Here is a 14,244-nt window from a genome sequence, read left to right on the forward strand (position 1 = left end):
GGCTGAGGAAAGCTTATAGCCCTTATAAGGACCACATGGGCGAGGATGGACTCCAGGAACTCCAGCCCCAGACCTGTCAGTGACAACCAAAGGAATAACCTCATCAGCTGACAGCAGCAGCAAAGGCTTGTTTCCCCGTGGGTTATCTGCTCGGGGAAAAGGAGCAGGATGTATTTGGCAAACGTACATGTTCTCAATGCAATAACAGGTCACGGCTGCTTTCCCCTTCCTTTCATTACTTGCTTCAGGTTTCATTTCTTTTTTTTCCTTCCATATTCATTCGCAGCTGCTGGGCAGGTCTGAAGGCAGTAGTCACGAGTGTGACCTTTCCCGTATCACGGCAAGGATGAGCTGTGGCTGAGACAAGCAGCCTGATGTTCTCCAGGCATCTCTGCCACAGCTCTCCCGCTGACATCATTAGGGGACTAATGCCAACACATCCCGACAGCTCCTGGTCACGCTCCGCTCAAAGAGCCTGCGCTCTCCTCCCTCTCCCTCCGCTCAGCAAAGCAGGCTCTCCCAGCACGCTTTTTAATTGCCTTTGTAAATGACAGATTGCTCGATACAGAGGAGAGCTGTGAGCCAGTAACCTGCCTACCCATGCCCGTGTGGGAAAGCATTCATCAGTTTCTCCTTTCGTGGTGGTTTGAAGGTGTTCTCCCCCCGTCTCCTCCTGCCGTCTACACCTGGCCCTCACCACAGGGCTTTGCCCTTTCAGTTGGATCGGGGCCACACAAGCAGTTAATCTGAGGTTTGGCACAGGTGAGGTGAGGAGAGGGCTTTTCAGGGCAGCAGGGTCACACAGCAGGGCATGGTGGCTCACTGGGAACCTGCCAGAGCCGTTCCACAGCCCCACTCCTTCTCAGCTACTTCTGGTCCTCAGTAGACATGTACCGCTATCATGTTTGCTATTCCAGGGACTGGAAGACAAGTGAAGGAGCAGGAGCCACTAATGAGGGAACAGGAATGGTAACAGGGATTTTTTTCCCCCAAAATCAGCTTTGGGAATCAAATGGCAATTACGGTTACAAGGCAAAAATAACATACCTTCTCTGAAATGTATATTTAAGGAGCAGCCATACAATGCTTTAAGGCAAAGGATCATGTCCGAAAGCTCTCTTTTCTATAAAAAGCAAACTTCTTATTCTGTGAGAAAGACCCAATGATGTAAATAAAAACTAAATATTAAGGCGATAGACCCAACCTGTCTGAAGCCACTGAACACCAAACTACTGCATTCAGTGGAGGCATTCAGTGCATAGTGCTAAGACATACCTAAGTGTTCACAGGCTCAGTTCAACACTTATGTTTCAAAAGTTGTAAGCCACAAGTATTCCCTTTGTGAGGAATGATGAAGAGCTATAACTTGAATATCTAGTAGTCTGGTAGAGAAATCTGATGAGCTAGAGAAAGACTAACTACAGGGCCACTAAATGAAAGTGAAGCAAAGAATATCAGGGAGAGCATTTAGTCCAACCCACCCACTCAAAGCAGGGCTACCTTCAAAATTTGCTCCAGGCCTTGCACAGTCAAGCTTTGATAATATTCAGGACCTCCAGCCTCTTTTGGCACCTCTTCAGCTCTGCACCTCCCTCTGAGGGAGAAACTTTTCCTCAGGTGCAGCAGGAATTTCCCATGATACAAGTTGTGCCTGGTACCTCTTGTCATTTCTCTCTGGGCACCTCTCAGCAGCTCTGTTGTCTCTGTAACCCTCATCAGGCAGTTCAAGGCAGCAAAAAGGTTCCACCTGAGTCTTCTCTTCAGGTTGCACAAACCCAGCTCCCTCAGCCTTTTCTTCTAAATTACAAACTCCTGCCCCTTGACCACATTTGTGGCAATGCACTAACGTCGCTCCAGTTTATCAGCCTTTCCCATACATTTTGGGAGCTAGAACTAGACACGTTATGCCAGATGTGGCCTCACAAGTGCTGTACAGAGGAGAACAATCACTTCCCTTGACCTGCCAGCTGTACTGGTGTTAACGCACCCTGTCTCTGGTGTGGTTGGCTCACACTATTGCAATGGCACCTACTAGACTCAGGTTCAACTTGATATCCTCCAGGACCCTCAGGTGCTTTTTGATTAAGCTGATTTCTAGCTCAGTCCCTGGTTTGTACAGTCGCATGAGGTTATTATTTCCCAGGTGTAGGACTTTGCATTTGCCTTCTTGAATTTCATAATGATTCTGTCATCCAATTTCTCCAGCTTGTTTGTGTCCCCCTGAAGGATGGCAGCCTTGCCCTCCAGCATATTAACTACTCCCAATATACAAAATAACTGGAAGCAACATAATGAAAGATATGATAGTCAGCTTAATGGTACTGTATAAACTCAGAATGGAGCAGGACTGACAGTTATGCCATATTCATCTTCCTACTGAAAAACACCCTGTGCTGCTGTCCTTCACAGGGTAGCTGATGCCCTTACTTTTGAAGATGAAACCAACAGATGACGCAGTTTACAGAGGGAGCTTACAGAATTCCTCTGAGAAGATTTAACAAGGACTAGTAGAATTAAGGTGTCTTTTTATCTCTACCTCCAGTCCCAGAAATCAAAATTATTAGCATCAGTCCAAAGCATGAAACACATCATCTAATCTGGGGAAAAAAGATGCACTTTCCTGTGACCTTAACTCAGTCATATAGGTCAGGCAGCAAAAATGAGATGCTCAAAATAACATCTAAGCTGAGCTTCACTGCTCCTCTACATAGGCATTTGTCCACAGGAAAAAGAAACAAAAAACAGCAACAAAAAAAAAACAACCCAACCACCAAACAGCTCTATTTCCTCCTCAGAGCTGCTTATTAATTCAAATAAAAAGACAACAGCTAAGTAGCAACAAGCAAGACTTAAAGGGACGGTAATGCTGCATTTTTAGTCGTGCAAAACCTAAATACCTATTGCTCAGAGTGAAGGTGAAAATGGTTCCTCTCCACAAACAGCTGTGCTGACAGCAATATCTGCACCTTCCTCTTCCTGCTTTCACTCTTGCACATGCAGCAGTGGCTTTTACTTGACCCGTTTGGATTGCCTATCCAGCATGTCGAAACACCATGCAATAAGTCAATGCAAATCAATTCTTAAATCCATTAGCAAAAGTCAAGTGTATGCTTAGAAAAATCCAAAGAAAAGTAGGAGAAACTTACCAGCTCAAGGAGAAACATGGGGCAGCTTGCAATGTTCAGACCTGGATGGCAGGAGGAGCAACTGTGAAGATTCATCCATCTGAAGGAGCAGGTGGACAGCCTGTCCTAAGAATGGAGATTCCTGCTGGCACTGTCCATTCAATAGGTGGTCCTCTCCTGAGAAGGGCTCTGCACTGATTTTCTCTAAGCCAGGACACCCAGCCCCATTTCCTTTGATTTCAGCAGATTTTTGGATTGAGGTCCAACACAGATGTGCCTGAACTGTCCACAAGAAAGAGCTGTTGGAACACCACCAGATGAGTCAGGCTAAATATGTTTCCTACTTACCTACAAACTCCCCAAAAGAGGTGCTAGAAGTTGAATATGGGGAGAGAAAATAAACTAGAAAATAAGAACTCAGAGAAAGGGACTTCAAAAACGTCCTTCAGTTCACACCAACCTAAAAGGTCTCAAAATCCCATAGTGGGCTTACAGTCCAGGACAGAACATCAACGCCTTCCTGGCCAGCTCTGAACCCCACTGCTGGGGTGGGCTGGTGGTGGTATTTTGTGATTTCCTTGTGAAGGCTTCTGCTCTATGGAAAGATGTTTTTCAATTCACTGTCAGTGCAGGATAAGGAAGGGCAGTAAGACAAGGATGGTAATTATGCACTTAGGAGAGAGAGGGAGAGAAACAAAGGAGGCAGAGCATGGAAGGAAAGTACTCAGCAGCTCAAAGAACAGCTTTTTCATAGAGCAAAGGGTACAGGGAAATATTGTACCAACTAGAAAGAGGAATGGTATGTGGAAGGAGCTCTGTTTCTTAACTCACTAAATGCCCAGCCAGTCTTTGAAGTGAGACACATGCACCATCACTCCACATTGCCCTTTCTTTTTTCTCTTTCTCTCCCAGAGGATGCAGAGCTGCGGGAGGGGCTCCTCATCTGGGGATGACAGCAGGAACTCAGCAACTGATCTTCTTCAGAGCCTTCAGGCTCTGGAAGTGGAGTAGTGGTTCAGGAATCACTACCTCTTGCTGCTGCAGCATGTTGCTGAGGTAGCCAGACATCACCTCGCAGGGCAACCGCTCTGGATCACCCTCCTTTCTTCCCCCTTCCTGGACTTCTCTCTCCATGGCTGTCGAGCTGAGTAGGGCAGGAAAAACCTGACACCTTCAAAGCAAAATCACATTTTTTCCTGAGCTCAAAACAGAGTAGGCACTTTGGATACACGGTCTTGCTGCTATGAGAGCCGTAGCAGAACTGCATCAGCTCTACCAGATAACCTTGCTTCCACAAATGGCAGGGATGGCCAACTACGGTGCTCAGGCATCTGGGAAACCCTGTGAGTGACCTGTCAGAAGACCTTTGTACTCAGTCAAAGCAGATCTTGTCTCTGCAAGACTCAGATTCCTGACACCTGTCTCCCACTGATTTCAGGATTCAAAAGATTCCTGCCTCCCATGGCATCTCTCTGCCGTGAGAAGCAGCTACTTGTGGCTGCCGGCTCCTGAAACTGTTTCCTGCTGAGCCTGAAGTTACATGCCCTCTCCAAGGATCCTCAGGCTGACAGCACTGTACAATGCAGGGTAGGATGAAACAAATAATTTTGCCACTAAAAAGGCAATTTCAGTTTCCTTGAAACCCCGGGATGTCTGCAAGCAGTTTCTACCAAAGGAAAAAAAAAAACAAAAAACAAGAAAATAAACATAAATTCCAGCTTCCTCAAAAGACACTCTTTCTCTTAGAGGATCCCTACTTGCAACAGCTCTTCCAGCAGAGAAGAAGGGAGATGCTGCCACAGACCAGTTCAGTGACCGAGTGTTTTGCAGAGTCAGCTGAGATATGGGAAATCTCCTTCCCTGAATTAGGGCTGGACCCAGAGACTCCAGTGTCTTTGCTATTCCCTGTGAGGTAAAGGGGGAGTTTTTGGGATCTTCCTATTTTGTGAGAGAGGAGAACGCTTCTATCACAAAGCCCCATGAGCTCGTGTCCTGAGATTTGATAAGCAATAGAGGGTCATTCCTATGGTAGAAAACAGCCCTTCAGTTGGAGTCAGGATGAAAGCTCAAGTAGGTTTGCTCTGCTGTTTACCCTAGACTGTTTCCTCAGAACAATCATATTGTGCATAGCCATTTCCTGGGGTTCTTGTTTTCCTGGCTCTGCTTGAAATAGCCTGAATATTTACCTTGTTTTCCAAAGAGCATCTCTCTCTCTCCAGAGGGCAAGATAACCTGCTCATTTCTTCGTTTTCATTCGGTCAGCCATTAAATCCAGGGAACAGAGTCTGTGCAGTAGAAACTCATTGAAGTGCTGGCTGCTGGAGCTGCCTGAAGGATATCTTTTGTCCCAGTTCAGTTCCTATGCCCACTTTATCCTTTGGATGCAGTGTACACCATGGAAGAGCTGTTGTCTTGTGATCCCCGGGACAGAAAAATAATCAGCCTAACCACAGAGAAATGACATACATTGGCTTGTCAGGCATTTCCCCTCCTCCACAATTCCTTTTGCTACAAAAAAGAGAGTGCCAAAGTGGGAAAGCAAGCCCTTGTTTATCTTTCATGCCCAGCAAACTTGAGCTTGCTTACCTGGCAAACCTGCACAGATACCTGCATGTCATCCCCTCCACCAGCACAAAGCCACTAGCTCTGCTGGGTCTCTGCCTGACAGCCACCCAGAAGGATCCAAAGCAAGAGGAGAAGGCTCAACAAAATAGATGTTGTGGCTCACTCTGAAATAGATACGGCAAGATGAGCTGGCGAGGAAGAAAGAGTCAATTTGTCTCAGGCCCCTGTAAAATCCCAGACTGTGTTCTCAGTAATACGATCAGATTTGGGGCTAGATGATCAGCTTTGGCAGTTCTAACACAGTCTGTCTGCCAGCACTGTAATTGTAAACACAACCAACATCTGAATATAATAATAATAATGATAAAAAGTAATGTTACCATGGCCCACACCCACTGGGACATCTCATTTTTGCTTTGGCTTTAGGATAAAGGATGATGAGGATGTTTGGATCAACAGCTTCATTTCAGCCAGTGTTTCTGATAAGTCTGTCACCACATTTGTCTCTGGAAAATATTAAGCACAACATAGAGCTCATTCCTAGATGATGTACAAGCAGCTTGTTTTTCTCATTTCACCACAAATCTTATTTATATATATACACTGCAAATAGATTGATACCACACACAGAGCACATCCATAGGGCCTGATTTTCCAGCATTATACAAGATTTATGACCTTGTAATTCCATAGACTTTAATGAGTTTTACCAGAATAAAAGCTGGTTCCTAAAGAGAAAGGATATATTACGAACTTGCACATGTTATTTGTGTATCCACCCAGAAATGTTAGTATAGGCATACACCCGGCACACATGACAATAGTTAAATTTGCCTCGTACTTACTTTTATGAGACCCTGATTTCAGCTGCTCTTAACTGCCAAACATTCAGTGTTTGCAGAATTTTTCCTTCTAATGTGCTTGCCTGAGGCTAAATATTTGCAGACAGTTCCAGCAAAATTATCCCAGATATTTTGAGGATGAATTTAGGGAAAACCAATATTAAGAAAGGCTCTGACTGCCTTATTTAGAAGCTCTTGAAGCTTTGAAGCAAGGCTTTGAAACACTGGAAGGACGTAGTATGCTGCATCCCAGAAGTGGATGTGCTGCTGCCTTGGAAATCGGTCCATAATCCAAGAGAGACGTGGCCAAAGCCAGGAGTTCACCCTCAGCTGTTGACTTTGCACCAAGCTCTGAGTTACCCATATGTGCTTGCCCTGGCACGCTCTGTCACAACAGGAGATCTCTGCGCTCGCAGAAGGCACACAGCACACAGCAACACCCACGGTGGATGGCTATAAAATCATTTACAAGGAGCTGATCAATGCTGCAACTGTTCTGCTACACAACCACGTCGTGTTTGGTCCTCAGGCTTCATGGAACGGAGAGTGGCTGAGTTCAGTGGGCCACGGAGGGAGACGCTGGGCAATATGGGCAAGCAGCAAACTTTAGAGAAGCCCAGAAAGAGGGGACAAGAAAGCTGTCCTACGTTAGAGTTGTGCAAGGTTGGTTGGTTTGTTGTGGTTTTTTTTTTTATAAACAGCTACTGACAATGTGCTGGTTAGCACTGCCAAAAAATCCCTACTATTGTCTTTGCTTAGGCAGAGCTGTATTCATTTCAGCTGCTCACTCCTAAAGAAATACAGAAAATACTGCAGAATGATGTGCTTTTTTTTTTTTTCTTGGTGCATGAGCAACCTTTAGGCAACACAGAAACAGAAAAATTTAGGGTGGACCAGGCCTTTGGAGTTAAAAGGTCCAACACCCTACCACCAATTTAAACAAGGACCAAGTAAGCTTTTCTGCAGTTCGCTGCTTCCAGGGATCACTGTGGCACAAGACAGAGCAGAAACACGCACAGAAGGCACCTCTCCTTCTGTCACCTTGCTTTCAGTGACAACACCCATATTGTGCAGGTAGAAGGAAGCAACTACCTTCACAAGCGATGGAGAATCATAGAATCATAGAATGGTTTGGGTTGGAAGGGACCTCAAAGATCATCTAGTTCCAACCCCCCTGCCATGGGCAGGGACACCTCCCACTAAAGCAGGTTGCTCAGGGCCACATCCAGCCTGGCCTTGAACACCTCCAGGGATGGGGCATCCACAACTTCCCTGGGCAACCTGTTCCAGTGTCTCACCACCCTCATAGTAAAAAATTTCTTCCTGATATATGAGAGCGATGGAGAAGCTGAGACAGGAGGGATGTCTGTGTCTGCACTTTTCCACAGCAACTCCAATCCAAGCCCAGGTTCTTCAATCATCTGAAGAACTCCTTGGCAAAGAAGGTGGCCCACCTTCTTCTAGCAGTTGGCCATACAGACCAGCGGTTCCCAAACCCTGCAGCCCGGTGGTTCACAGTAAATCCCCAGCGCATCCCATGCTTTTCAAATAGAGCATTTCACCTTTAACTTCCATTTAATTTGACGTTTAACACCGGTCTGCAGACTAGTTCCTGACTGCTCCCAGCAGCCACTGACAGTCGGGGACTGCAGACCACCCTGCCAGAGTGAGAAGCTCTTGAGTGCTCTTGCTGCACGCTCTTAACTCAAGTGGAGGTCTCTGCTCAATCTCAGTCTAAATAGCTCAGCCTTTTTGCCGACCCCTGTGAGGGTGCATATGCTTCCATATGGTGGAGAAGCTGGTTTTTTTCAATTTGCTCCTAAGACCAAGTGTAGGAAAAGATATACAAACCAATGTCAAGAGAATATTAAGGTTGCAGAATGAAGCACTCGCAAACCAGGAACTGGCTGACAAGGTCTTAATCACATGAAAGAAAGATCTAAATAAATATGTTTTGATAGGCAAAAAATGCTCTTCGAAAGACAGGCGAGATAAATAAAAGAATGAGGCTGCTTTGTTTGAGAACAGCTTCTTAAATCACGGTTGCCTTTCCAGACCATTTCCTTCTCTCCTCCCTAAACTCCTGCCAAATTGCAGCAAGGTTTAACACGAAGATTTCATAAAAGGTTAATCTTGAAAAGTAGGCAAAGTCTGGGCTTCAGAGGTGATTTTCTTAGATCATTTTGAAGAGTTATAAAGGTGTAAATTGAGTACCTTGAATTTACCACACTGAAAAGCTGTAGCACTGCACAACTCTTCCTGTAATTTTTCTTCCTCTATAAAGATGACGTTCATCCCTGTGGTGGGTCTCTAGACTTATCAAGGTGAAATCTTCTTTCAGGAATGGAGGAAAAAAGATACCAGAGCAGATCTGTTTAAGGTTGTGCAAGCAACCCCAGATTTCCCCACACACACTTCTCTGTCATCAAAGACATCCCAAATAAGTGCCACATTTGTTAAGTTTCATTAAAGGAAAACCATTTCCCATAAACCCAAGGAAGGGTCCTTGCTGTGAGGCAAACAGAAACCTCCCCAGGACAAGCTGCATCTGTTTTGGAGGATGGTAGCCAGTACTCAGCGAGCCCTGTAGCCTGTGAAGGCTGAGGAAGGCTGTTCATTGCCTAAGCATCAGCCCAGCGTGCACCTGCTACTTGCAGCAGAGTCCACATGGGCAGCAGATGTTCTTGGTTGGCACTGGCATCCCCATCGGAAGCGTTACAGCAGCTCACGCCAGAGGAGAGGCAGGATGTTGCTGTTCTGGCTCCTCGGGTGCATTCTGAGCAGCCTTGTGCTCAGGGTACCATCATGAGAACACTGATAGGGGCCTGATGAGAGGAAAGCAAAAGTCACACTGTAGGAGATCTCTTTGGAGCCAGTGCTGAGGACCTATGGGACCCCAGCCTACAGGAGACACTCATCAAAAGGCTTTGACTACTGGGCAATACCAGGAAGACTGAAAAAAAAAAAACAACCCAACACACCCAACCCCCCCAAAAAACCCCAAAGAAAGAAATGTGGCAAAACAAACAAGAAAGTAATATGAAATCAAAATAAAATCAAACCTTTTCCCTGAGAAGACCTGCCACACGCTGCAAGCCCTGCGGCAGCCTGTCTCCGGCAGCTCCAGTCACAGGCTTCACAGAGCCCTGTCTGCAGGTCAGAAGGGGCAGCTGAAGCAAACAGTCTCAAAATCTGGCAACAGTGTTCACACAGATCCCGGGGAGGAGGTGAGAAGGATTTTCAAATGCTAATCAAGTGGGAAACTTATAGAGCAAATGAGTCCGGGAGCAGAACAGGCTGCAAAAGGCTAAACCTGAAAGGACCGAACTGTCAGACAGCCACGGTTTGAGGCAGGGATGGGAGTACAAAGGAGAAGGTGATTAGTAAAGGAAAGCTCATTTAAAATGGGAACAAGCCTTAGTCTTACCTGTCAAGTTCTGTCTTTCGCTGATAAAGGCAATGGTTTTTTTCTCAGGAGCATTTTTACCAGACCCCCAAAACCGCAGACATCGGTGCAGCCAAGATCATAGTTCTGGAGAAGAGCCAGCAGAGTTCAAAGCCCCTGGTTGGAAACCAAAGCAACGCCGACAAGCATGGAGGGAAAATTTATGAGGTCCTGATTGCTAAAAGCGTATGTTTGGGATATAAAAAAAGTAACAATTATGCCACCCACACTGTTTATTCTTTTCTTATGTGTGGAGCTTTGGGCTAGCATGTTGAAACATAAAACTATCTGAGCACTTTTTAGACAGGATTTATAGCATTCCCGGACTGACATTTAGTATCATGGCTTGCAGTTGAGCATACTATTCAACAAGCCACCTGCCTTTATAAATGTCACTATTTGGGCTCGAACTTGATTTATGTATAACTCAAAAGAACTCCTGTTCTTTCAGTTCCCGCCTGTTTAAGTGGAGGTTCCATGGCACACAAAGCTGAAAAAGACAATTTTTAGAAAATAAAGGTTAAAGTCTTGGATGATTTATCTTCTTTTGAAGCAGTAGAAAGGGTCATGTGACATTTGCATTCCAGTAAAGATGCAGGACTGCCCACAGAATAAATTGGTCCTGGCTTGTGCAACCAGAAACCCTGGGAGAAACACAGAGAATGACCCCCTTGCAGTGGAGAGCAATGGATTGCCAGGTGGGGTGGCTTCACCTCTGGAGGTTCCTGAGCCTTTTATAAAGCATGAGAGCTGCCCAGAAGGGCTCTGTCTGGCTGCAGAGATTCCTCTTAGGTACAAGTGCTGCAAAGAGGTAGTTGGCAGTCATCCAGCCACATCCATGGTGGCAGGCAGAGAACCCAGCCTGGGATGCAGGGAGGCAGAGGCACGCCAGTGCTGCTGTGCGATAGTGTGTTCACACTGCACAGTTGGCCACACCACAGCACAGTCCCAGAAACAGAATCACAGAATCACAGAATCTTCTAGGTTGGAAGGGACCTCAAAGATCATCTTGTCCAACCGTCAACATAACTGACAAAAATAGACACCCACACAACAAACAAGGAGCATCATCACTAAACCAGACCTCCCAGCACTACATCAACCCATCTTTTGAACACCTCCAGGGATGGTGCCTCAACCACCTCCCTGGGCAGCCCATTCCAATGGCTGATAACCCTTTCAGTGAAAAAATTTTTCCTAATATCCAGCCTGAACCTCCCCTGGCACAACTTGAGGCCATTTCCTCTTGTCCTGTCGCCTGTGACTTGACAGAAGAGACCGACCCCCATCTCTCTACACCCTCCTTTCAGGGAGTTGTAGAGAGCAATAAGGTCTCCCCTCAGCCTCCTCTTCTCCAGGCTGAACACCCCCAGCTCCCTCAGCCTCTCCTCATAAGACTTATTCTCCAGACCCCTCACCAGCTTTGTCGCCCTTCTCTGGACCCGCTCCAGCACCTCAATGTCTTTTTTATGGTAGGGGGCCCAAAACTGGACACAGTACCATATCTTTTGAGTGCTCATCAGGAGAAATGAAAGCAGCACCTGGAGGCAAACCTCTGCACTAGAGTAGCAACGGCTCCAGCGCTGGCTGTATAAGCCACCCTTGATTCTGGCTCAGGCAGCTATATTTGAATCACAGAATAATTCAGACTGAAAGGGAGCTCTGCAGGCCCTCTAGTCCAACATCCTGCCCAAAGCAGGGCCAACTGGATTAGGTAGGTCAGGGCCTTACTCATTAGGATGAAACACATGCTGCTGCAGCTGCTCCATTGTCTCTTTAAACACAGAGACATATTAGCTAGATGTGTGCTCCAAAACCAGAACATTTGCCACATGGTCTCAGGGTGGAGATACTGTTGGGCAGCAGAAGCCATTGGTAAATTTACTGCGTAGCCTTGTAACACAGTGGAGCATAGAGAGGGTTCCATCAAACTCTCATTCCTTTGCTAATGAAAACCTGGCAATTTTCTGCTTTACAGGGAAGAAAAAGCACATAAAGTGTTCCTGGTCACACCAAAGACCAGGGAAACTAGGAGGTGAATATGTTGAGATAGATCACAGAGCAACTGGGGGTGTTCCATGTCTCTCTCTAAAATCTCCAGATGAATAATCAGGTCAGAAAACTAGTATTTCATAATGGGGACATAATAGACATTGCTGTGCTTTAATGAAGCTCTCTTCCACTTGGCAGAATATGCTGGTCTGACAGGATAATTTCTTACTTGGATTTAAACGTTTTCGTATTGGAAGGTATCTGGTATCTTTCTGTAAGCACCATCAATTAAGCCTTGAATACTGTAAAGAAGAGGAAAGCTAAGCCTATGCCTGTCACCTCATGCAATCAAACCTAACCAAAAATTCAGCCTCCTGGGAATGACAAATCTGTGACATACAGGATGAAAATCATCTTGATGGCTAGCTGAGATCTGCCCGACCTGATCTTCCTAACATGCTTGCTATTAAAAAAATGTAAAAGTTACATGCACATCGTTCTTTAAGATCATGGGATGAAAAATCATACATGACAGAAATCCCAAGGCATGACTTCTGGCATGTAATGGGAAACACTCTTTGTGTTTTGTTGCAGAAGGTTTATAAATGGTTGCACTCCACTCCTGGATGGTACCTCAGTTACAGAAATTAGCTCCCGCTGGGCACAGATAAGATGAATAGTCTCCTTTGCACAGCTACTATTTGAACATGTGGGAGGAATGAAGCAAAGACCTTTAGAATCCTATGAATTTGAACATATAACATGAAAATATCCCATGCTAACAATGATCCTGAGAACAAGCCAATATATTAAAAGAAATGTTGTTGTAGATGAAACTTCACAAACTTCCTGCCAGGGAAAGGAACAACACATACAAAAGTAAAGCACTTGCAGAGCTGCAAAGCAACTTTGTGAATCTTACAACCAAGATTTTTCACTCTCAATAAAGGCATTCTGTCATTCCCTGAAATAAATAAAACCAGGGCCAAATGCAAGACAAAGGTAGGAGCAGGAAGAAAATATGTCCTAGACTGCTAACAAGAGCTTTTCAGAAGGCTGCCAGAAGGGATGCTTGGCAGAGGATACAGCATCAGAAGTCAATTGTTTATAGAGATCTAGGATCTCTATCTGAAATACTATATCTCTTCTCAAATACACCTTCCTTGGATGCTCAGCTGGCCTAGGGAATCAAAATGATGGTGGGTGTTGAGATTTCTTCTTCCTTAGGCCTGACAGGCATACATACTCTCTCAGAAGGAACCCATGAACACTTCAACAGAGTGAAAAATGAATCTATCCTTATTCTAACAATGTTAAATCTTTAAATGTTAATCACCCATAGAATGGTACAGCTGAATCCAATACGATCTTCTCATCCACCCAAAAGTTGATGTAGACCAAACCAATGTCACACATATGTAATAAAACCTATAGAAATGTCTTTTGCTATCAGCTTTCCTAGGAAATGCTGGACTTGAAGTAGCTCTCCAACACGATTACTTAAATTGATGTGATCTCTTGCATCAATTTAAATAATCACACTCTTGGAAAGAGCTTTTAGTACTACAAAACTCTGAACCACAAACAGATCCAACAAGTGAGATGAGTAATATGGAAGCCTCTTTTCTTCAATGTCACCCCTGACTGACTCTCTCCCTACCTTCTGGCTCCTGTAGCAAGTCAGGCACATGGTGAAAAAATGTTTCAAGCCAGTGGGTGGCATCCAGTATTATATGCTGGATGTGTCGCTGATAGTTTGAATATATCAGATATTTTTAGCTGCTGTAAGCAGTTCTAGGCAATCAAGTATTGTAATCAAGGGCACACAGAAGCTCAGCTATATCAGTTCAGTCAGGATTTTAAGGATTCAGGTTTTGCAACTCTGTCACTTAATGTGCTGGGGTGGTACGAGCAGGTTTGCTCCCTGCTTTGGTGTAGCACAGCCATTTTCAGAAGAATTATCTTCTTGAGGACTCCCTACTGTGCTCAGCTTAGGGAATAGTTATTTCAGTAATAGTAGCTTTCTGCAAGAAAATAGGAAAGGTAGCCCTGGTTGGAGATTTTCGGAGTTATCTGCCACTGTGAAAATCCCTGGGTTCTTGTGGGCCACAAAGCCACGCTACTTGAGAAATGACAGAATTGTAGTGGTTGGAAGGGACCTCAGAGATCATAGAGTCCAACCACAAAAAAAAAAAAAAAACAACAAAAAAACCCACACACCAAAAAAAAACAAAAAAAACCCACAAAAAAAACAAACCACCACCCACCCCCTAAA

This window comes from Calidris pugnax, unplaced genomic scaffold (assembly GCF_001431845.1).
Source record: "Calidris pugnax isolate Ruff unplaced genomic scaffold, ASM143184v1 scaffold1, whole genome shotgun sequence".
NCBI classification, from domain to species: domain Eukaryota; kingdom Metazoa; phylum Chordata; class Aves; order Charadriiformes; family Scolopacidae; genus Calidris; species Calidris pugnax.